General features: G+C 36.2%; 1 long non-coding RNA gene across 2 annotated transcripts in view; it reads left to right on the top strand.

The window, feature by feature from the left end:
- LOC134731261 (uncharacterized) overlaps positions 1-24130 on the top strand; it is a 185429-nt gene that overhangs the window by 38490 nt on the left and 122809 nt on the right. For both annotated transcript variants that reach the window (XR_010113499.1, XR_010113498.1), the window contains exon 2: positions 8480-8593. This is a non-coding gene — a long non-coding RNA (uncharacterized LOC134731261). The remainder of the gene's footprint in view (positions 1-8479; positions 8594-24130) is intronic.

The following is a 24130-nucleotide window of genomic DNA, read 5'->3' as shown; positions in this document are numbered from 1 at the left end:
ATATCTAAAACAAAACTCATCTTCTTCCTCAATAAGTCGCCTTTCTTTGTGCCATTTCTTTTTCTGCTATGGGTTTCATCATTTTTCCAAGTCACCCAGGTTGTAAACCTCTTGGGTAGTCTAGGTTCCTCCCTGTCTTTTCTGACCCAGGTCAAGTCACCAAGTCTTGTCCATCATAACTTTGTAAAGGCCATTCTATAGTTCTCTCTCTTCACTTAATCTCTTACTACTCTTGTTTAGTCCAACATCCCCGGAATTCCTTTATGTCTAGAAATCAGTCATCTTGACTACATCTCCCAACATTTACTTTCAGTCTTTGTATTACCTCCATACTTATCTTTCAAAAACAGTCCCCTGCCAGTGTCCCATTCCAATTCAGAAACAATGGACTTACCATTTGTGATAAAGACTGCTAGGTGACTTCCAGTGTTCATCAATCCACTTATTATTCCTTAAAAACAGAACCCTGGACAATGTGCATAGCTGAGACAATAATCTTTCCCAGGTTCCCTTGCAGTTATATTCAGTCATGTAATCAAGTTCTAGCCAGTGAGATGTAAGCAGCAGTTATCTTTTGAGTTGTTTTCTTCAAAAGAAAGAAGCAATTTCTTCATCTTCCTTCCCAAGCCTGGAATGGGATAAAATTGCTGGAGCTCCAGTAGCTGTCTTGAATCTTAAAATAATCTTGAGGATGGAAGACAGCAAGGAAGATGACTGAACAGAAAGATAGAAAGAGACCAAGTCCCTGATGACTTTATGGGGTCGTCATACAACCCTGAACAGCTTAATTCTGTACCTCTTTTATTTACATAGAAAAATAAACATTTGTGTGTTTAAGCCACTATCCTGGGGGTATATTACTTATAGAAGAAGGCAAATCTGAACTGGCATATCTTTCCCCCCAGGATGATGTCTGAAGTACTTAATTTTATATTCACAATGGAAACTCTGCCTTTTCAAAGCCTATTTCTACAACACTTCTCCTACCAGAAAAATTTCTCTCAATCAGGTCAATATTCTTCAAATGTGCTATGCATTCTCTTGTTTCTGAAATATGCTACTTTATCTCAGGGACCCTGACTTTTGTTTATTTCCACAGCATCCAGCAAATACCTTGCATTGGTACTCAAATAAACAATAGAATATAATAGACTTTTCAAGATGAGGGAAAATTTAAAATTTCTCTTATCCAAAATTGTCCACATAGTGAAGGAAAATTCTTTATATACTTGGTACTCAAACTATGTTTGGTGGCCAACAGCATTTTATAAGACCCCAGGTGACTCAAATGCACCTTAAAATTTGAAAGGCATTGCATCTCAGCATCTCTAATTGAATGCCATTCAATTGCCATGTAGGTTGCTAACAAATAAACAAAACACCCTATCCTGTTCTTGGACAGCTGTAATTGTCAGTTAGTCATTCCACATAAGCTGAAAATTGCTTTTTTGGAATTTCACCTATGATTTTCCTATTTCTGGTCTCTGGAATAACAATAAATAATACTGATCTACCACAAATATTTGAAGATAGCTATCACTGGTTCTAAGCCTTCCCTTTTCTTTCTGTTTTTTTTTTTTTTTTTGGTGGGGGGAAGGGGAAGGTACATGTGATAATTTGATACATTCATGTGATTTGTAAAGATCAAATCAGTGTAATTGGGATATCCATCAGGTTAAATGTTTGTCTTTTCTTTATGCTAAAAACATTCCAATTATTGTCTTCTAGCTATTTTGAAATATATAATATATTATTATAAACTATAGTCACCTCTTTTCAAAGGTGAATAACCCATTTGAATTGACATTCTTTTAAAAATTTTAGTACCTTGAATGGCAATTTTTTTCTTTTATTTTTTGTTGATACATATTAATAACAATCATACATATTTATGGATTACAGTGTGATATTTTGACACAGGTATACAATGTGTAATGATCATATAAGTAGCATATCCATCACCTCAAACATTTATCATTTCTTTGTGTTGGAAACATTCTAAATTCTCTTTTCTAGCTATTTGAAAATATATAATAAATTGTTGTTAATTATAGTCACCCTATACTTCTATAAAACAGAATTTATTCTTCCAATCTAGCTGTACTTTCTATAGCCTGATTTTTAGACACTTTGTCTTCTTCTAATGAATACTATCTTGTTAGTGCTCTAATTAGAATACAAAACCAGAATTCAATATTATTCTCTGAATGTATGAGACTAGATGCCACATGAAACAGTGGGCTGTGACTTCCTTCATTTGCAGCCATAATTTACTATATGGAAATGTTCATTAATCACTATAGTTTTGATGTTCTCATAATTAACACATATTTTTACTTACACAAATTCTTTAAAATAATTTTTAAGTTAAAATGTGCTGAAAAATATCAAAAATCACATCTTGTTTATGTATTTGTTTTCATCAGAAGAAAAAAACACTATGTACGAATCAGGACTCCTCTTTTCTAGAAAGAGAGCCTCATTTTCTACCACCGAAAAATAAACAAAGTTCTATCTAGTACTGTAAGCTCTCTAGAGTGTCTCACTTTCTAACTGCCTATATAGGACACTTTCTCTTAGTTAATATGCGTGTACCATAAACTCAGCAGCCTTAAGCCTAGCTTATTTTTCTGCTCTTTCTATAGATATGCATGAATGTGTCTTACCATCCTTTTAGAGAGCAGTCTCCTTGACAGCAGAAATTGATATTTCCCACACCTAGCACAACAAATAACTCATGCTAGACACTAAATAAATATTTGTAAATGAAGGAGACACTGTTTATTCACTGGGACATAGGACATTACTAGATTTGACTTCAGTAGCATGAGTTAAGATAGACAAACCAGTAAAATACCAGAACTCTTCTTGCTACCTTCAGGTGAAACGTATAGCTCCCTCTGGGATTGTCCCAACAAAGAAGCTGACCTAGTTTAATAGAGTATAAATATAGTGTGTTCCCAAAAGGTCCCCAAACACGAGATACACTAAAATGTATCTTCAATGTTTCAAGTGGTGCAACTAATACAGATTGACCCACTTAAAATGAGCCTTTTTACACAAAGTGGTTTCTATTTCACCAGGACCATCCCACAGAATTCTTACTGTCTACTGTCTAGCAGGATTCCACTTCTTTTTCTCTGAATAGCTTTTGAATAATTTGTATTTACCAAAAAAACAAACTCACGGCACGCAGACAAACAACCACAACCACAAATCAGCAACACGACATTTGACCAAAATCATGTGATTCTTAAAAAGAAATGTAGGCAAATGCAAAAATGGAGAAGAACATCTAACTTCAACATTTTCCATCATTTTATAGTCTCAATTTGGACAACTTCACTCAACTTCACCTATACCTAGACGATGTAGGGAACTATATCTTCTAGATATTATATCTGAGATTAGGTAGCTGTCAGAGGGTAAATATTATTGCCTTGTTTGTGGTATCATAAAGTGCTCATTAACATTAGTATCTGGGGAAAATAGCATCCTAGTTGTATAATTTTAGGAAAAGGGACCACTTTACTGAAATAGGCAAAGGTAAGTCTTATGCAGTATTATTCATATCTTTCCCTAATTAATTAAATGATGACCAAGATTAAAATGACAATTAGTAGCGGTTCATTCTATACCTAGGGAAAGTTCACCCACTACCCTCTTCTCTCCCTCAATGTCACTTCAGTAAAGAGAAGCTTTGATTTTATAATTAGCAGGGGATCGAGTGGTTTGCATTGCTCCCTCTTCTGTCCATCCCAAACTTAAGTTTATGTCCTAGAGATGGCCCAAGGCCATCTCCCACCTGGGGGGACTTCACGGCCTTGGAAGGTCTAAAGGGTTAGACCAGGGGAAGGATAAATCGCATAGATGGCTTAGGCCAGCTTCAGTCTGAGTTTAGGAGCAGAGGCTCATTTTTTTTTTTTTCCCCACTGTGAAGCCATAAAAGCAAGCTAATGAAATGAAAAAACTGCCTCCTATTGATGGAAGTTTTGGGTTGCTTCCAATCTTTTGCTATTATTAACAATGCTGCAATAGATATTCAGGTATATCATTTTGCATGTGTCCTAGGATAACTCTAGGATACATTCCCAGAAGTGAAATAGCTGGGTCAAAGGGTATATGCATTTGTAATCTTAACAGATATTACCAAATTGCCCTCCCTAGGGGTTGTAACAATTTACATTCCCACCAGCAATGTATGAAAGTGACTCTTTTCCTGTAGCCTCAGGAACAGATTGTATCATACTTTTGGATATGTAACAATCTGATAGGTGAAAAACGGTATCTTAATGTAGCTTTTAAATTGCATTTCACCTATAAGTAGTTTCACATATTTAAAAAATACTTTGAATTTCCCTTTATATTTTTTTGCTCATTTTAATATTGGGTTTTATCAAACTCTAACAGCTCTTTACATATTGGGAGATAAGTTCTTTTTCTTGCTATTCATTGCAAGTATTTAAATTCAGTTTAACATTTATATTTATCTTTGTTTAATGGTATGCCTTCATGCTAAAATTTTCTTTTAGTTTTATATAGTCAAGTATAACTTTTTTAAATTTTGAATTTTGAGTTATATTTAAATAGGCTTTTTCCTATCCAAGCTTCAAATGGAATCTTTCCATGTTTTCTTTCAGTATTTTTATGGCTTCATGTTTTTTATTTAAATCTTGACCCATTTGGAATTTATCCTGCTTTGAGGTATGGTATATACATCCAATTGTTTCAACAACTTTAATTGTATATTCTCTCTTTCTCTCTGAGTTGAGATACCACCTTTGTTGTATATATTTGATTCTATTCCTAAACTTTCTCTGTGTTTCCCCATGAGTACATTGGTTTCTTCATGAGTTGGTGCCATGCACTTTTCATTATTCAGGATTTATAGTATGTTTGAAATCAAGTAGATTCTTCCTTGCTTTTCTTTTTCAGAATTTCTCTAAATATTGTTGTTGATTTTTGCCTAATTTTAAAAAATTATCTTTAGCTTTTTTTAAAAAAATTATAATTTTACTGGGATTATATTAATTTTCTAAATTAAGTTAGAGAAATTGACATCTTTGCAATGTTGGATCCCCCCAATCTAGAACATTCATGTCCTTCTGTTTGTTAAATTTTACTATCTTTAGTTAATTTTACAGTTTTCTTAATATGTCTTGGACTTTTCCTGTTAATTTTCTTTCAAGGCATTTTAACTTATTGTGTTGCTATTGTAAATGCTATTGTAAAGATCCCTTCTTCCATCTTATACTCCAAGTGGTTATTGTTTATATTTATAAAAAACATTGATTTATCCAGATCGATTACATATCCCCACTGTTTTTTTTTTATTAACACTTTTATTCAGTTGATTTTCTTGGGGTTATTCCAGGTTATTGCCAAGCATTTTTAAATACTGATTTTGTTTTCCACCTTGTTTCCAACTTAGTACCTCTATTTTTTTCTATTCCAACTGTGTTGACTAGTACTTCTAGCATAATGTTAAGTAATAGTGTTGATTATGGGCAACTTCTTTACGTTTTTAGGAGGAATTCTCCTGTGGTTTTGCAATAAAGAATGATACTCTATTTCGTGCTCACATATACATATATTATCATATTAAGAAATTATTTAACCCTATTTTATTGAGTTTTTAAAAATCAAGGATGACGTGGATTTTTGAAAACATCAGGTTTATTAAAGGGTAATTTTCACATGCTAAAATTCAGCTTTTTTACATTCAGTGCTTGGAGATTTTGACAAATGTATTTAAGATACAGAATTTTTCATCACCACAGAATGTTTCCATGGGCCCTTTATAGCCAATTTTCCCAACATCCCCACCCCTGTCAACCACTGATTTGCTGCTTTTTACCTATGGCTTTGTTTTTTCCAAATTGAGTGGAATCATACGATATGTAACCTTTTTGTATCTTGCTTATTTCTTTTAGCAAAATGCTTTTGAGATGCATCCATGTTGTTGTATTTATCAGTAGTTGTTTCTTTTTATTGTTGAGGAGTCCTTTGTATGAATGTACTATGGTTTGTTTCTCCAACATCCATTTGACAGGCATTTGGGATGGATCTAGGTTTCAGTTTGCTCTAAACAACCTACGTGTCTTTGTGTGGCCTTATGTTTCCATTTCTTTGGGGTAAATATCCAGGAGTGAAAATCTGAATTGTATAGTAAGTGCATGTATAACTTTATAAGAATTTGCCAAACTGTTTCCCCAAGCGGCTGTATGACTTTGCATCCACCCCAACAATGTGTGAAACTTGCAGTTGCTGTATATTCTTTTCAGCACTTTGCTTTGTCTTTCTTTGTAGTTTTATAAGTGTACAGTAATATTTCATTGTGATTTTAATTTGAATTTTCCTAATGACCAATGACGTTTAGGATTTTTTATGTGTTTATTTGTCACCTGTATCTCCTCTTTGGTGAAACATCTGCTCAAATCTTTTGCCCATCTTTTAATTAGAAAATTTGTCTAATTATTTTAGTAGCTTAATTAACTGCAGTTGAAAATACTGAACTGCATGTCTTAAAAGTATACAATTTGATAAGTTTTGACAGCTATACATACCCATGAAACCACCAAAATCAAATAATAAATATACCTATTGCCCTAAAAGTTTCTTCTTTTTGACCTGTTAAAATTCCCCCCTCTAACACCTCTCCACTCTGACCCTCATCCTCAGGAAACCAGTGACATGATCCCTGCCACTAAAGATTTTCTAGAATTTTATATAAATGGAGTAATGCAGTATGTACTTGTTAACAAAATGCTGCTTTTTTTCACTGACATCATTATTTTGAAGTAAGTCTGTTGTTTCATGTAACAGATGACATTGAGCACATTCAGGGTGATATGACCACAGACTGCATTGCCCTTGCATCGATTTTCATTCCTTTACATTGCTGAGGATTAATTTAGGGAGTATTACCACGTTTACAATAGTAAGTCTTCCAATGCATGAACATGGCATGGCTTCGTTTCTTTAGCTGCTCTTTTACTTTTTCAACAAGGTTTCATAGATTTCAGTGTGGAATCCTTATTTTGTTACATTCATTCTCATTTTATTCTTTTTATACTGTCATAAATATAATTATTTTCTTAATTTCATTTTTAGATTGTTCCTTAAAAATGTATAGAAAAACGAATTTTTGTGTATTGATCTTGCATCCTGTAACCTCACTGAATTTATCAGGTCTAATAGCTCTTTTGTGGGCTTCAAAGTTGTTTAATTCAGAGTCCTCACCTGTCCCAAGATCCCCTTGTGTACACAGAGCTAGCCACTCCATGCTACAGTCAACCCTAATACTGGAGACTGACTGTGGAGTTAGTCTGCCTCGGTTGAACCTTAACTGTAACTTTTGGACAAGTGACCTCTCCTCTGAGCCTTGCTTTGCTCACATAAAGAAATACATATAATAATAACAGTATCTACTTCATAGGATCATTATGTGGATTAAATGAGATACCATATATGAAACCTTCAGCATTATTTCATTTAGGGAAGTACTTTACAAACTATACTGATTGTTTATTATTCTTACTTATCAGGGGAACATATTGTAGTTAGGTGGGTACACTCAATGGGAAAGTGAAGTGATTCACAGACTTTACATGCTTGCCTGAGAAAGGCAGGGGCTCAGGCTTTCCCCAACTCCCCCACCCAAAACCCTTCCAGAAGCCCTACACTGGCTGGATGTTAGGAGGATACTGTGTCCACTCTCCTACTCTGTCTAGACTTCTACATCAGACAGAGAAAGGTCACATCAATGGTTCTTCCAGAAAGGTAAATAAACTAGGCAGGAAGCCTTCTTCCTTAGATCAAACCTCATGCTTAGGTCAAGCTCCAAGGAAAAAAAAAATAATAATAATAATAATTTTCTGCACTTTTACATTAAACCCCTTTGTGTCTCTGCATCTAAAGTGTTTCTTTTGTGGCCAGCATATAGTTTGGTTATTTTAAAAATCCATTATGCCAATCTCTGCTTTTTAATTGGAGCATTTAATCCAGTTATGTTTAGTAGAATTACTGGTAATTAGGATTTATATCTGCCATTTTGTTATTTGTCTACTATATGTTTGATGTTTTTTTTTGTTTTTTTATTCCTTCATACTGACTTCTTTTGTGTTAAAAATTTATTTTCTAGTAATTTTAATTATCTCGTTGTTTCTTTTACCATACATTTTGAGTTATTTTCTTAATGACTGACCTGGGATTTCGATTAACACCTTAGTTTATAACAATCTAGTGTATGCTTATAGCAACTTATTTTCAGTAGTATATATTATGCACTGAATTATGTTCCCTCCAAAATTCAAATATTGAAGCCCTAACCCCTAATGTGACTGTAATTGGAGACAGGATCTTTAAGGAGTAAAGTTAAATGAGGTCATAAGAGTTGGGCTTTAGTTTGATATAACTTGTGCCCTTAAAGAAGAGGACAAGACCACAGAAAGATCTCTCTCATTGTGTTTGCACAAAGGAAAGACGATGCGAGGACACAGTGAGAAGATAGCGTCCACAAACCAGAAAAAGAGAGCTCACCAGAAACCAACCCTGACAACATCTTGATCTTGGAGTTCCAGCCTCCAGAACTGTGAGAAAAAAAATTTTTGTTGTTTAAGTCACCAGTCTGTGGTATTCTGTTATGGTTGCCCAAGCAGACTAATACAGTATACAAAAACTTGTATTGTCACAATTTACATGTTTATGCATTGTATGCCCACAAATACAGATTTACAACTTTTGCTCTATGTAACTGTCTTTTAAGTCAGATAAGAAAAAAAAGGAGTTACAACAAAATACATTTATACTGCTTTTTTATATTTACCTATGTGTTAACCTTTATTAGTACTCTTTAATTCTTCATATTGATTTTAATTTCTTTCTAGTGTTCTTTCATTTCAGCCTGAAATATTCCCATTAATATTTCCCATATGGCATGTCTGCTAGTGATACATTCTGGTTTATTACCTGAAAATCTCTAATTTCTCCTTTATGTTTGAAAAATATTTTTTTCTGGATGTAGAATTTATGATTGAGAGGGCTTGGGGGTTTTTATTTGCTTGTTTTTACCTTTCAATCCTTTGAATATGTTATTCCATTACTTTCTAGCATCCATGATTTCTAATAAGAAATCAGCTTATTGAGGGTAGCTTGTAAGTAGTAAGTCACTTTTCTCATGCTGCTTCCAAGATGGTTTTTGACGTTCAGCAGTATGATAATGATGTATCTAGATGTGAGTTATTTTTAGTTTATCCTACTTGGAGTTTATTGAACTTCTTGAATGTATAGATTAATGTTTCTCATTAGATTTGGAAATTTTAGTCACTATTTATTCTTTCTGGATATTCCTTTTTTGCAATGTCTTTTCTGCCTTCTTCTTTCTTCTGTCCTTCTGAGAGTATCATTACATGTATCTTGGTGTGCTTGTTGATATCCCACCGGTCTCTTAAGGCTCTGTGTATTTTTTTGTATACTTTTTTATTTTATTTATTCAACCTACATAATTTTTTTTTGTTTGCTCTGTATGATTTTATTATTATTTTTTATTTTTTTCCAGAAGTTATTGGGTACAGGTGGTATTTGGTTACATGAGTAAGTTCTTTAGTGGTGATTTGTGAGATTTTGGTGCACTCATCAACCAAGCAGTATACACTGCACTGTATTTGTAGTCTTATATCCCTCGCCCCCCTCCCAGTCTTCCCCCCAAGTCCCCGAAGTCCATTGTATCATTTTAATGCCTTTGCATCCTCTTAGCTTAGCTCCCACATATCAGTTAGAACATACGATGTTTGGTTTTCCACTGTTGAGTTACTTCACTTAGAATAATAGTCTCCAATCTCATCCAGGAAATGATGTTAATTCATTCCTTTTTATGGTTGAATAGTATTCCATCATATATATCACAGTTTCTTTATCCACTCGTTGATTGATGGGCATTTGGGTTGGTTCCATGACTTTGCAATTGAGAATCTTGCTGCTATAAACATGCATTTGCAAGTATCTTTTTTGAATAATGACTTCTTTTCCTCTGGGTAGATACCCAGTAGTGGAATTGCTGGATCACATGGTAGTTCTACTTTTAGCTCTTTAAGGAATCTCCATACATTTTCCCACAGTGGCTGTACTAGTTTACATTCCCATCAGCAGTGGAGAAATGTTCCCTGATCACTGCATTCATGCCAACATCTGCTGTTTTTTGATTTTTTGATTATGGCCATTCTTGCAGGAGTAAAACCACATTGTGGTTTAGATTTGCATTTCCCTGATCATTAGTGATGTTGAGCATTTTTTCATATGTTTGTTGGCCATTTGTATATCTTCTTTTGAGAATTCTCTGTTCATATCCTTAGCCCACTTTTTGAAGGGATTGTTTTTTTCTTGCTGATTTGTTTGAATTCATTGTAGATTCTAAATATTATTCCTTTGTCAGATATATAGATTGTGAAGATTTTCTCCTACACTGTGGGTTGTCTGTTTACTCTGCTGAGTGTTCCTTCTGCTGTGCAAAAGTGCTTTAGTTTAGTAAGGTCCCAGCTATTTATCTTTGTTTTTATTGCATTTGCTTTTGGGTTCTTGGTCATGAAATCCTTGCCTAAGTCAATGTCTAGAAGGGTTTTTCAAATGTTATCTTCTAGAATTATTATAGTTTCAGGTCTTAAGTTTAAGTCCTTAATCCATCTTGAGCTGACTTTTGTATAAAGTGAGAGATGAGGATCCAGTTTCATTCTTCTACATGTGGCTTGCCAATTATCTCAGTACCATTTATTGAAAAGGGTGTCCTTTCCCCATTTTATGTTTTTCTTTGCTTTGTCAAAAATCAGTTGGATGTAAGTATTTGGGCTTATTTCTGGGTTCTCTATTCTGTTCCATGGGTCTATGTGCCTATTTTTATACCAGTACCATGCTGTTTTGGTGACTATAACCTTACAGGATAGTTTGAAATTGGGTAGTATGATGTCTCCAGATTTGTTCTTTTTGCTTAGTCTTGCTTTGGCTATGTGGACTCTTTTTTTGGTTCCACATGAATTTTAGAATTGTTTTTTCTAATTCTGTGAAGAATGATGATGTTATCTTGATGGGGATTGCATTGAATTTGTAGATTGCTTTTGGCAGGATGGTCATTTTCACAATATTGATTCTACCCATTCATGAGCATGGGATGTGTTTCCATTTATTTGTGTCGTCTATTATTTCTGTCAACAGTGTTTTGTAGTTTTCCTTGTAGAGGTCTTTTGACTCCCTGGTTAAGTATATTCCTAAGTTTTTTTGGTTTTTATTGTTGTTGTTGTTTTGGCAGCTATTGTAAAAGGAGTTTAGTTCTTGATTTGAATGATCTTGTGTATTTCAGTGGTGTCAGTTGTAATACCTCCTGTTTTATTTCTTAGTGAGGTTTTTTGGATTTTTCTCTTCTTTTCTTGGTTAATCTTGCTAATGGTCTATCAAATTTATTTATGTTTTCAAAGAACCAGCTTTTTGTTCCATTGATCTTTTGTATTTTTTTTTATTTCAATTTCATTTAGTTCTGCTCTGATCTTGGTTATTTCCTTTCTTCTGCTGGGTTTTGATTTGGTTTGTTCTTGTTTCTCCAGTTCCTTGAGGTGTGACCTTAGAATGTCAGTTTGTACTCTTTCAGACTTTTTGAGGTAGGCATGCATTTAGGACTATGAACTTTCCCCTCAGCACTGCCTTTGCTGTATCCCAGAGGTTTTGATAGGTTCTGTCATTATTGTTGTTCAGTTTGAATAATTTTATAATTTCCATCTTGATTTCTTTTTTTTTTTTTTTTTTTTTTTTAAGATGGAGTCTCACTCTGTCACCAAGGCCAGAGTGCAGTGGCACCGTATCGGCTCATTGCAACCTCCTTCTCTTGGGTTCAAGCAATTCTCCTGCCTCAGCCTCCCGAATAGCTGGGATTACAGGTGCCTACCACCATGCCCAGCTAGTTTTTATATTTTTAGTAGAGACAGGGTTTCACCATGTTGGCCAGGCTGGTCTCGAACTCCTAACATCAGGTGATCCTCCTGCCTCAGCCTCCCAAAGTTCTGGGATTACAGGCGTGAGCCATGACACCTGGCCTTGATTTCATTTTTGACCCAATGCTCATTCAGGAACAGGTTATTTAATTTCCATGTATTTGCATGGTTTTGAATGTTCCTTTTAGAGTTGATTTCCAGTTTTATTCCACTGTGGTCTGATGGAGTGTTTGATATAATTTAAGTTTTCTTAAATTTATTGAGGCTCATTTTATGGCCCATCATATGGTCTATCTTGGAGCAAGTTCCATGCACTGTTAAATAGAATGTATATTCTGCGGTTGTTGGATGAAATGTTCTCATCTGTTAAGGGCATTTGTTCCAAGGTGTAGTTTAAATCCATTGTTTCTTTGCTGACTTCCTGTCGTGATGACCTGTCTGGTGCTGTCAGTGGAGTATTGAAGTTCCCCACTATTTTTGTATTGCTGTCTATCTCATTTCTTAGGTCTATTAGTAATTGTTTTATAAATCTGGGAGCTCCAGTGTTAGGTGCATATATGTGTAGGGTTGTGATATTTTCCTGTCAGACAAGGCCTTTTACCGCCATATAATGTTCCTCTTTGTCTATTTTAACTGCTGTTGCTTTAAAGTTTGTTTTGTCTGATATGAGAATAGCTACCCCTGCTTGCTTTTGGTGTCCATTTGCATGAAATGCCTTTTTCCACTCTTTTAAGTTTATGTGAGTCCTTACATGCTAGGTGAGTTTTCTGAAGGCAGCAGATAGTTGGTTGATTAGTTCTTATCCATTTTGTGGTTCTGTGTCTTTTAAGTGGGGCATTTAAGCCATTTACATTTAATGTTAGTATTGAAATGTGAGATACCATTGCATTCATTGTGCTCTTTGTTGCCTACGTCCTTTGTTTTTGTTTTTTGCTTTTGCTTTTTAACATGTCTTTTTGTTTTATAGGTCCTATGTGATTAATGCTTAAAAGAGGTTCTGTTTTGATGTGTTTCTGGGATTCATTTCAAGATTTAGAGCTCTTTTTAGCAGTTCTTATAGTGGTGGCTTGGTAATGGAGAATTCTCTCAGCATTTGTTTGTCTGAAAAAGACTGTATCTTTCCTTCATATATGATGTTTAGTTTCACTGGATACACAATTCTTGGCTGATAATTGTTTTGTTTGAGGAGGCTGAAGGTAGGGCCCCAATCCCTTCTAGCATATAGGGTTTCTGCTGAGAAATCTGCTGTTAATCTGATAGGTTTTCCTTTATAGGTTACATGGTGCTTTTGTCACAACTCTTAAGATTCTTTCCTACGTCTTAACTTTGGATAATCTGATGACAGTGTATCTAGGCAATGATCTTTTTGTGATGAATTTCCCAGGTGTTCTTTGTGATTCTTGTATTTAGATGTCTAGGTCTCTAGCAAAGCTGGGTAAGTTTTCCTCAATTATTCCCCCAAATATGTTTTCCAAGCTTTTATAATTCTCTTGTTCCTCAGGGACACTGAATATTCTTAGGTTTGGTCATTTCACATAATCCCAGACTTCCTGGAGGCAATGTTCATATTTTCTTATTTTTTTCCTTTGTCTTAGTTGGATAGGGTTAATGCGAAGACCTTGTCTTTGAGCTCGAATTTCTTTTTTCTACTTGTTCAATTCTATTGCTGAGACTTTCCAGAGCATTTCACATCTCTTTTTTATTCTTTCTTATTTATTTATTTATTTTTGAGATGGAATCTTGCTCTGTCGCCAGGCTGGATTGTAGAGGCGTGATCTCAGCTCACTGCAACCTCTGCCTCCTGGGTTCAAGCAATTCTCCTGCCTCAGCCTCCCGAGTAGCTGGGACTATAGGCGTGCACCACCATGCCCAGCTAATTTTTGTATTTTTAGTAGGGATGGGGTTTCACCATGTTGGCCAGGATGGTGTCGATCTCTTGACCTTGTGATCTGCCTGCCTCAGCCTCCTGAATTGCTGGGATTACAGGCATGAGCCACTGCACCTGGCCAGCTGGCTTTAGCTCAGTGGTTACTTTGACAATGCATTTTGCATTTCTACAAGTGTGTCCAAAATTTCTTAAATTTTTAATTTTTTTTTCTTTAAGCTCTCTGTTTCCTTGAGTATTTTTCCCTTCACTTCTTGTATCGTTTTTTGGATTTCCTTGCATTGGGCTTCGCCTTTCTCTGGTGCCTCCCTGATTAGCTTAATAACTAACCTCTTGAATTATTTTTCATGTAAATCACAACCTAGATAATCTTAACAGACTTATCTTCAAGTTCAAGAATTCTTCTTGCTCAAACTTTCTTTTGACTACCTCTAGTAAACTTTTAATTTCAGCTACTATATTTTTCAACATCAGAATTTTTATTTTTAAAATCATTTCTATATTTCTTGATATTCTCTATTTCATGAGACATAATTTTTATATTTTCCTTTAGCTATTTAAATTTTTTGTTGTTGTTCTTTGAACATTTTTAAAATACTGACCTAAATTCTATGTCTGTTAAGTCCAAGATCTGGGCTTCTCCAGGGACAGTTTCTGTTGACTGCATTTATCCCTGAGTGTTGGCCATACTTACTTGTTTTTCCATGTCGCATAATTTTGCATGGAAAAAATGGACATTTTACATAATAAAATATGGCAGTGCTGGAAATCAGATTCTCTCTGATCCTCAGTGTTTCTCGTTTCTGCTTGTTTTAGTTGTGGATTTTTGTTTTTGTTGTTTTTTACTGATTCTGTAAAGTATGTATTGTTTATTATGTGTGCCCACTGAAGTCTCTAGCTTAGTGGTTAGCTAACAACTGAATAAAGATTTTCTTAAATGCTTGTGTAGCAGTTTTCTATGGCTCTGTAAATATTTACCACAAGCTTAGTGTCTTAAACAATACACATCTATTTTTTCATAGTTCTGGATGTCAGAAATCTCAAACCAGGTTCACTGAGATGACATTAAGGTGTTGGCAGGACTGCACGTGCTCTAGAGGAACAAGGGGAGAATCTGATTCCTTGCCATTTCCAGCTCCAAGAGTTTTATTCTTTGCATTCCGTAGTTGATGGGACCTTCTTCCATCTTCAAAGCCAGCAGTGTAGCATCTTGCTTCAGTCCTCATGTTACCTTCTTCTTTTGTGTCACATCTCAATATCCTTAGCTTCAGAACATCGATAAGTTTCTTTTGCCATATAAGTCAACATTCACAGGTTCCAAAGATAAGGACTTGGGAATTGTTGGTGGCCATTATTCAGCCTACCATAGCCAAGAACCAAGCCATCTAGTCTTTGCCAAGAGGTTGTGTGTGTGCACATGCTGGGGCAGACATTCAACGTTCAGCCAGACAATTGACAACTTGTTCTTAGCCTTTACTTTCTGCTTAAGTAGCTAGCTCTTCATACTCCAGCTTTTCCTTTAAAGCCTTTTGTTTACTCTATTGTTCATCCCTAATCAATATCCCTCATATTAGGCAGCCACAAGTTTAAAACACTAGCCAGGAACTGTTTTAAACAAGTGCTCCCTGGGAAGAAAAGCTTTTCATATTGGGGAAGCTCTAAGTTAAATAAAATACTGTCAGCCTTGTAAATAGGGTCTTCTAGGAAACCATCGGACAGGTTAAATAATGACAATTCTTTGTGCATGATGTTTTGAAAGACTTTTGGCTTCATTCTGCTCCTTCCACTGTCTGGAAGGCTGCATTGAGAATGCAGGCTGTTATTTTTCAAGGCTATCACAGAGTTGGAGAAAGGAGAGGAGAAATTAGGCAAATTAAATACCACAAGTTTCACTGTTATTACCACGATTCAGCTATTTTTTTTCCAATAAATTCTCCCTGGGTTGCTACAAAACTCAGTAATTATTAGAGTTCTGAAAAAATCGAGTCTGGAAGTTTCTGCCAATTTTTTATTGCTTTTATGAAAAAGAAAAATTTTTGAGGTACTTACTCCACCATTTTTGTTGATTGATTCGTAAAGCTGTTTTAAAAAGTGGTTATAACATTTTATATTCCCATGACCAGTGTGTGAGATTAGCAGTTCCTGCACCTCCTCACCAATACTTTGTATGGTTAGTCTTTTTTGTGTGTCTGCTTTATGTGTGTAGTGGTATCTCATCGAGGTTTTAATTTGTGTTGTCCTGATAATGCTGAACATCTTTTCATGCATTTATTTGTCATCTGCGTATCTTCTTTGGTGACATGTCTTTCATGTTTGTTTCTCTGATTGCTTGCTTGTTTGCATAAGGATGTCTGAATATTCCAGAAACGTTTGTTAAAAAGGTTGTCATTTCTCCGCTGAATTGCCTTTGCACCTTTGTAGAAAATCAATTGACCATAAATGTTTAGAACAGTAAATATAAGGGTAAATTGCATTTATATCCAGAAATCATTTTACCTCTCCTTCTGCTGGGTCATTTGCGTGTGTCTATGGAGGGATTTTACTTCAATCTTGTCATTAATTGAAGGGGGTTTAAATTTTATAGTTACTGTTATAATCCTCTGTATGTGACAGGCTTCAAATTCCTCCAACTCTGGACCTCTGTTCCCTTGCAGGGCATGTAGGTGGGCATTCCTTAGTCCAATTCCTTGCGTAGGTTTCAGCCATCCCTGTGTGTGTGTCATAGCATAGGCTTCTTTCCATGCTTTTACCTCATTTCTAGTGATAAACTGCTATTCTGTGTTACTTGGTGCTAGTTCATGGTGCAAGGTGAGGGGATGATTCTCAGTTTTTCTGCTGTATTTTGTCAAACTTTTTTTAGCATCTATGAACATGCTTATATGATTTCGTTCTCCTTAAATCTATTAATATGATAAAATATGTCAAAAAATTTCCTAATATTGAACAAATGTTACCTTCCTTCAATAAACTCCACTTGGTCACTATGCATTTTGTTTTCTACCAGTTTTTGTTTATGAATATTTTGTTTAGGATTTTTGAAAAAATATTTAAGATGACACTGGTTCATTGTTTTATAATACAGAATTTGTCTGGAGTTTGCTTAAAAAATAACTTGAAAGTTAATGTTTAACTTCATACTCTAACTTGCAAGATGTTTTTTTTTTTTTACCATTCTTCAAAACAGCTAAGTAGAATTGGAAACACATTTGTAGTTAATCTGTTATATTGATTTCTTTCAAATCACTAACTTTTTTGTGCATTAATTTGTTTTTCTGTTTTCCTGTTTTCTAACTCACTGTCAGCTTTTATCTTTTGAAATTCTATTCTTCTAAGTTTACTTGTGGTATTTAATTACTTTATTTTTGTTCATGTTTCATTTTTAGGTTATATAATCTACCCTATATTTTCTGTAGTGTCTATTTACCATTGGGCTTCTTAAACTTTGATTTGTGTTTCTGCAATGAAAATTTCCCCTTTGCTATATTGTTAAGTTAGCTAAGCTCATGTTCCACCCTGTCCTGTTTTTTTACATCTCTTCTCTGGGTTCTTGTGATTCTGCTTTGGGGTATACCTTTCAGAGGCAATTTTTAAAAATTATTTTATCTCTTTTAATTCATGGTTACACTCTTCAGCTGTTCTATTGCAGCGTTTTCTGGAGTTTTTTTTTTTTTGTCTATTGGTTAAGTTGTGCTTTTTGCTGTTATTATTATTGCTTAAAAATACAATCCATATCAAATTTGTTTTTGTGTGTAGGTAGTATTCCAGTTTCTTTCTTATTTTATTTTGCATATGTTTACCCTATTGTAACAATACTATTTGTTAAAAGGAGGGTTTTTTTCCCCATTGAATGGCCTTAGTACCATAGGCAATAATCATTGGTTGCATATGTGTGCATCTCTTCCTGGACTCTGTTGTGTCACATTGGCTTCTATATCTATTATTATGCCTGTCCTTATTGCTCTAGCTCCATAGTAAGCCTTAAACCAACTAGTATCATCTTATAACCTTTTTCTTTATTTTTGAGATTGATATGGCTAGTCTTGGTTCTTTGCATTTTCATATTAATTTTAGAATTAGCTTGCTGATTTCTACAAAAGATCCTGCTAGGATTTTTATTGGGATTGTGTTCAGTCTACAGCTCAATATGGGGAGATGAACAAATTTGAAACTTCCAATCCACAAACTTGGTACATATCTCCATTTATATAGTTTGTTTTTAATAAATAGACTTATGTTTTCTTGTTTATAACTTTTGATGTTTTCCTCTTTTTATTATAGCATCATTCTATCAATGCTTTTCCAATTACCCTAATATTATTCTTGGATTCTCCTGGACCTGCTCTTTGCAGGCATTTCTTATAGAGGGAGAGGGGATAGAGTAGTCTTCTAACTGATACAAATATAGGCTGCTTCCAAAATATATGGTTGTTTGTTTTATTTTTTATATAGTCAAGACTTTCTTGGTTTTTGTTTGTTTGTTGATTTTAATCATATTGGCTTCAACCACCAGTGCTACCCATCCAATTTGCTGACCACATTTTGGCAAAGAATGAAGTGGGTCTTACCCCTTCAAGAAGTATATTGCTACTATTTTTGAGATCTGCCACTGTTGGGCATTCTTCTACACTTCTCTTCATAGCTTCACTGCAGTCTCAGCAGTTGTTGGAAGCTCTTACATATTTTTTCAATATGCATATTGTATCTTTATTCTAGTTTCATTTAAAATTGAGTTTCAGAATGTTTTTGCTTTGTTTGAATTCTAAGAAAGAAAAAAAGATGCTGAGTTATATAGCCATGTTAAAATAAAGATTCTAATTTTGAAAAATCATATTTAAAACAGAATATATTAAACTTTCTAAACAAACTTATAAAATGGATTCTCCATATAGTACCATGAGGAATTATCTTATAGTGTTCTCAATGTCTACCTTGAGATGTGGGAGTTCTAGAGTCCCATCACCTAACCAAGAAATCTCCATTTCCAAAATATGTAATCTTAAATAGAAAGACCTATTATGAAAGATTAAAACTAAATTAATCTGAACAATTAGTTAAAGGAAAACTTCTTCAATATTTTAATTTTTCTAATAGTCTTTTATCTGTATTCACTTAGATTCATAGGACTTTGACATTTGAGAGCTGGAAGAGATACTAGGTTCAGTTTTGCAGAAAATTGAACTTAAGTATCTTGACATAGAAGCCACAATTGAGTGGCAGAACCATAGCACTTAGAGAGACAACTCCCAGCCGTTTATTCTTTTACTGGTACCTATAGCTTTCTTTGCTAGATCTGTAATAAATTATCAAGGATAATTTTTTCAATTTCAGTGTGAGAAAACAGATTTGAGTTAGATAAGTCTGTGTACTTTTGTTAATAACAAAACTAGAAATAGAATTCAGGTCCACTCAGGGTAGAGTCTCAATTATTGAAAGATCCAAATATTATGACAATCCATGGGAATCACTGTCTCTTCCCTGTACATACCTTTTTTTCTTTGAATGTGCTGTTTCAGAATAGCTGTAATTGCTTTGGTTTTGATGTCCTTAGAAACAAAGATCTGGGTATACAGTGCATTAAAAATTACCCAACAAACTATCTCATTGGCAGCTGCAGAAAGAGTGCTTTCTAATGGTGCAGGTCTTGTTCAGAGAGTAGTTTATGCTTAAGTGTTTCACTTATCTTCTTCCTTTTCTTCTTTCCTGGTCCCCTTACCACCTTCCTCATGTATCCAGATCACACCAAGACCATGAGTAATGAATGCTCACAAAAAAACAGTTGCAAGCCAAGACTGAAGGAGGCAGGAGACATCAAATATGGGCACAGCAGGAGTAGGGAAGATCCGGGGGGTCCTAGAAGCTGGGAGTTAAGAGACATGTAGGGATCTACAAACAAGAGATCCACAGAGTCTGTATATAGTCCGAGGCTAGGAAGATCAGAAATTAAACAAGTAGTCACAACAGTGAACCTAAAGAATTAGGAGCCACAAGTGCTGAAAACTGAGGTAGATCGGAATCTCAAGGAAAAACTAGGTTGGAGTGGATGGGTGCAGGATCACTATTTTGCACAACTCTAGTGAGCACCATTCATGTTGTCTACTGTGATGAGCAGGCCAGCAACATTGGGAAGCTGACCAGTGTCTTTAAAAAGGTTAAAGTTGGGCCAGGCATGGTGGCTCATGCCTGTAATCCCAGCACTTTTGGAGGCCAAGGCGGATGGATCACTTGAGGTCAGGAGTGTGAGACCAGCGTGGCCAACATGGTGAAAGCTTGTCTCTACAAAAAATACAGAAAAATTAGACATGTATGGTGGAGTGTGCCTGTAATCCCAGCAATTTGAGAGGCTGAAGCAGGAGAATCGCTTGAACCCAGGAGGCAGAGGTTGCAGTGAGCCAAGATTGCACCACTGCACTCCAGCCTGGGGGACACAGAGAGACTCCATCTCAAAAAAAAAAAAAAAAAAAAAAGGTTAAAGGCGAAACATGGGGACCTAAATCTCTCTCATAGTAACTTCTACTGTCAAACATGCTCTGGGGAAAAGTACTGAAACTCACATGAAGGTTATGTCTCCTCAGGAACGTTTGCATGCTCATGAAAATCAAAGCAGTAAGTAAAAGGACTTAACGTTCAAATGGGAAAGACTCTGTGGGAAGAAGTGGTTTAGAGCATTCTTGGGCTCCCTGACCCCTCTCATTGGTTGATATGCTGCCTGGGAGCCTAGGTACCGGCCCTGGTAATTGTAGAGTTATGGGGCGAGCACCCCCACTCAGCTCCTCAGTTCAATACACACGCCTTTAATTTGATGTTTTTTAATTCAGCTCCAAGACTGTCGTCAGCCATTTTTTCCTCTCCCCTTTAACACTGACCACCTTGTTCTCTTTTATACTGTGAACAGAGCCAAGCAGTGTGCATTGAAATCCAACATCCTTTGTGTTGCTTGAGAAATCTGAGGCTGACATCTCCAGGGCTTTTTTGTTTCTCTTGCCTCTCTCCTCCCGTGACCTGCCAACTCCTTTTGGCTTTCCTGGGCTTTCGTCATGTCCCATATCGATTGCTCCCCTTTTCATTATTTGCAGGATGCTAAGGATAGACCCTGTAGCACAATGACGCTGGCTTTGGACGTTGATTAGGTCAGCCTCCGACCCTGGGCACGTAGGTCCAGTGATATTTCACCAGGCCAGGGTTGTTGTTTCATCAGCCACTCATAAAGGAACCAATTGATTTTTTTTTTCCAGACTGCTATTCTAAACTCCCAAGATCTTTTCTGGGATTTTAGTCTGCTTCTTTGAATGCTCTCTTTCTGTTTCTTTTCCATCTTAGCCCTGTGGTCCTCAGGTACCCGATTTACTAATTACCCCCAATGCTGGCACCTGACAGCAGGTGGCCACAGTTCTGTTAATTATGTCCCCAGGCTTAGGAATTCTCTTTTAATGACATCCAATCATCTACCTCTGACTCTTGGGCTGAAAGCAGGTTGCAGGCACACTTCTCTTCCCTTGAGCTCTTAATATCTATTCTTCTGACCTAGCACCTTAAGATTCATGTGTTATGCCTTGAAGGTAAATGACAGAATAGCCAAATACTTAATTCCTTCTACAGCAACTGGTGGAGTCACAGCTATTTCAGGATGAGGTGAAGATAGAGTCTGAGAATGGCCAGCATAGCTTTGATTTACCAGGAAAACAAGCCAGCTGGGAAGGTCCTAGTCAGAGGCATTCTGGGTAGACATGTAGTAAAGTTAGGCCCTTGTGTTATCTCTCTCAATCCCCCCAACCCAATGTAAACTGTTCTTTTAGGCCAAACCGAGGTTGTGACTTTCCATAAGAGTCAAATGAAGAGTAGAGGGAGCCATCTGAAGTCAGTGAGAAACACTATGTTGTAAGAGGCTTGGGTTTTGAGAGCAATAGACTCTAATCAATTATAATATTCATTCTATGAGTGGCTGGGCCTCTGTTTTACTCCATTAAATGGGGGAAATGTCCATTTGTGTTTCCTGGTTTAAAGTTCAGCCAAGAGAATTCATTGTGCAATATTTCCAGAAGGCTTTGTATTCCATGGAGGCAGGTACTGTGTATGTATATGTAAACACAAAAGATACGTAGATATATAGAAAATCCCTCATTGACTGTTTCCAAATACTGAAAGAAATGACTTATGGGTGAGGAGAGCTGTCAAGCAGAGAGTTTTGGCCAATCTGTAGGTGTTTTAAAGCAATCACGATGGATGTGGGGAAAGAAATCAATGGAAACATTATCAATAGGGATTTCATTGTAAATACAATATGCTAACAGTCTAGTCATCAAAAATACTGCCTGTCTGTAGTGTAAGCAATTTAAAAAGAGGAAATAAGATATTTGCATATAACTAATAAAAATACAATAAAAAATGCACTTAGTCTCACAACTGATGAGGCGAGGATGGGGGAAGGTGGGGGAAATAGATAAAATCAGTCCTGTTCAAGGTCAAAGGTGTCTTATCTGGTCCATATTGCAATCACAATTTTTATATATGTGTCATTGCAATTGGTTCTCATGATACCCCTGTAAGATTGTTAGGGCAGGTTTTCCTTTTATATATGAGGAAATTGGCCCAGCGGTTTTACCCAGGGTCACACAAGGTGCGCACAGGGATGTTTGAACTTGATCTTGGTCACTTCTCTTGAGCTAGGAAACTTCTTATAATTCCACATTTTCTCTGGGAATTAGGTATTTTCTTTGAGCCCTCACTTCTGTCCTGATACTCTGCCCTCTGTCTTCAGAGAATCTTGTTTTCATTGGTCCCTCTCTAATGACTTGGTACCCTAGATCCGTTGAATGCCTGTTCTCTGTAAATAAGACCTTCCTCTTGAGTGAGCAACTCCCCCAGGGCTGCCCTGAATGATGATGCATCTTCCGGCCCTGGTGGGTTTCCAGCCCCTCTCTTCAGCTGATTCTACCTGAGAAGCCTCCCAGCCTGGAACTTCCGGACATTGCCCAATCAAAGGGAAGCCCCCAGAAGGAGAAGATAAGAAGGAAATAATTTAGGGGCTGCCTAAACAAATGTACACTAAGATTCTTGGCAGCTGCATAGTTTCCCTTCTAGATGCAGGTTGGCCTGGTTAGAAATAATTCAGGTTTTCTTGCTGAGCTCACTGATTGTTTGTCCACTATTCACTCCAGCACTGATTAAATAACACTCAAGAGGGATTTTTAATTTGTACTCGATTTTGTTGAGTCTTCTCTTTCATGCTTTCTCTCTCTAGTTATTGAACTCGCTACACTTCCCTCCATCTCTCTCTAAGGTTGTCTGAAATCTTCTCAATCAATTGACTCCCCTCCACTTACTTGCAAATATATTTGGGAGCTTTGGTTCTCATACAGGTCAGGGTGCCATATTAAGAATGCTATTGGATATGCAGGTTAATAAATATGCCTGCATTATGACCATTGCATCCACATCTCCATACCAGGTTTAGACCTAGGGAAAAATTATCACCGTCTTAGGGCCCTTCCATCTCCTCTCCACCCCTGTCGTAATTTTTCCTGACCACTGGGAGACTGAGACAGAGTAGCAGTGGTAAGGATTTATGGCTCGTCCTTGATATGTGTAAATAAATTGCATCATTGCAATGAGATCCGGACTCATACAACAGACTGTCCCTGCCGGCTTGGCTATGTTCTCTGCTCTGCAGACAACAAAAGATGACAGGTTGTAAGTTCCAGCATCAGAAGAGAGCAACTGGCTTCCGTTGGCAACCTTACTTGTCAACCGGCAGCTCCAAGAAACAAGGTCATCTAAGGACAGGCAGGGGCTGATGCATTTGAAAGTAGAGGAAGCAGCAAAGGAAGTGTTGACTTCAGTTTCATGGGACTGTAATGCCACAGGCTCCCATTCTCCCCACACTTTCCTTCTTTTCTAGAGCACGTCTTCATCTCTCATCTCACCTTGGTACTAGGGTCAGAGTGTAAGAACTAGAGTAAGAAGCACTGCCTTTTCCTGAATGTGCTCATGGAAAGGACTCCAGGACAGCCTCTGTGGCTATGGAAATTATCTACTGAGTAAATGTCTCTCTGTGATCTATACCACACCTAGCCAGGTTGGCATCATCTGATACCAGTAAGGAATTAGGTATCACCCATTAGTTTTTTTCAATGGAAGGCTCCCACGTACTTAAATTCAATATTCTAAATCCAGTTAGGAGTTAGATCACAAATAAAGGATTATTTTTAATAAATATTTTTAAATCAGGATTTTATTTTGGAATAATTTTAGACTTATAGAAAAGTTGCAAAGA

Source organism: Pan paniscus, chromosome 9 (genome assembly GCF_029289425.2).
Source record: "Pan paniscus chromosome 9, NHGRI_mPanPan1-v2.0_pri, whole genome shotgun sequence".
NCBI lineage: Eukaryota > Metazoa > Chordata > Mammalia > Primates > Hominidae > Pan > Pan paniscus.
Note: the sequence above shows the minus strand (reverse complement) of the source record. Positions and strands in the feature narration are given on the sequence as shown.